The following is a 1,314-nucleotide window of genomic DNA, read 5'->3' as shown; positions in this document are numbered from 1 at the left end:
ATATAAGGATATGAAGTAGATGGGCCAATTGAGCGGGGAACACCCTCTCCCGAACAAAATTCGGTACAAGTTGAATTTTGACCCCACCTTATTAAAAAGCAGGTTATTGTTTCACGTAGGCCTACAACAGACAGTTAATCAAACATGGAGTACTTCCACCTTCCTCACCCCCCCCCCCCAATCCTTTTGCCCTTTACACTGTGTGCAACGGGAAGTCACCCGTGCGTACATTGGGTTTTGGTACGGGTCGATTTCTCTTCTCCTGCTGGGCCCAGCGTCACGCCGTGCACCCACACTGAGTGGTATCGGGGTTCACCCCACTCCACTTCACTGGAACACCCAGCGTCGTGCGCACTCTCGCCGCTCGGGTCTGACTGTCCCGTCGGGGGTGTTTTTTCGACTTTTGTTTTTGTGCCAGAAACTGGCGGAGGGTGAGAACTATCATCATGCCTGTTGATTTGTCCAGCCTATGTGTATAAAAAGATATCATCGGCAGTGTTGTCCTTGCCTTGGACTTTTTCCTTCCCTTGTTGATGCGATCGTGGAGTCCAGTCCTGAGTTTCTCGTGTAACGTGAGAAGATCTTTTAAACGGCACGCGGTGAGTTCTCTTCCTTCGTTTGCTTGAGTGCTGTTTATACTTACTGAATGCTGCTAAGATAGTTTGAATGCTGTTTAGTTTGTTTGAATGCTAGTTTGATTGTATGAATGCAGTTTTGACTGTTTAGAATATCTTAAAGCTATCTTGTATGTTTGAATGCTGTGCCGATTTCATTCACGAAAATGTTAGAACCAAAATTATAATAATCCGTGTGCGATCTGTGCGTGAAACAAGAAGATCTATTACAAACACATTTCTAAAACGGGTTGATGAGATTAATTTAACGTTGACCAATGCAGAGAAACCACATTCTTGTCATGCACGCTAAAATGACCAAACTGTGTCGAGAGTGCGGTTAAACATTTTTACAAACTTACAAATTGAATGTTTTACTTGAAGCAAGTGATAACCATATATATTATCATATCACACTTTGTCCTGAATATGAAGTCTTTTACATATTCCCCGAACGCGTTGTTTTATTTTCAGACGGACAGACAAATTAACAGACAGACAGACAGACACACAGACACACGGGCACACTGAGAGACAAACAGACAGGCAGACATAGATAAGGTCGTTTTTTCTTTGTAAAAAAACAAAACTGGAAGCATAAAATGTGCGTTTTTGACTTTACACTGATTGTGCAGTCAAATATAAATGAACCGATTTCACCAGATAAGTAAAATGAAAGGGCGATGTCCTATTTTTTTTC

General features: G+C 42.2%; 1 protein-coding gene across 1 annotated transcript in view; it reads left to right on the top strand.

Annotated features, from left to right (window-relative positions):
* Positions 1–470: 470 nt before the first annotated feature.
* The window catches only part of LOC101856227 (neuronal acetylcholine receptor subunit alpha-10), a gene marked incomplete at its 5' end in the record, with an annotated part of 71,607 nt that continues 70,763 nt past the window's right edge, over positions 471–1,314 (top strand). Inside the window, 1 exon segment of the mRNA XM_035973999.1 lies at positions 471–599.

Source organism: Aplysia californica, unplaced genomic scaffold (genome assembly GCF_000002075.1).
Source record: "Aplysia californica isolate F4 #8 unplaced genomic scaffold, AplCal3.0 scaffold00002, whole genome shotgun sequence".
Lineage (NCBI taxonomy): Eukaryota > Metazoa > Mollusca > Gastropoda > Aplysiida > Aplysiidae > Aplysia > Aplysia californica.
Note: the sequence above shows the minus strand (reverse complement) of the source record. Positions and strands in the feature narration are given on the sequence as shown.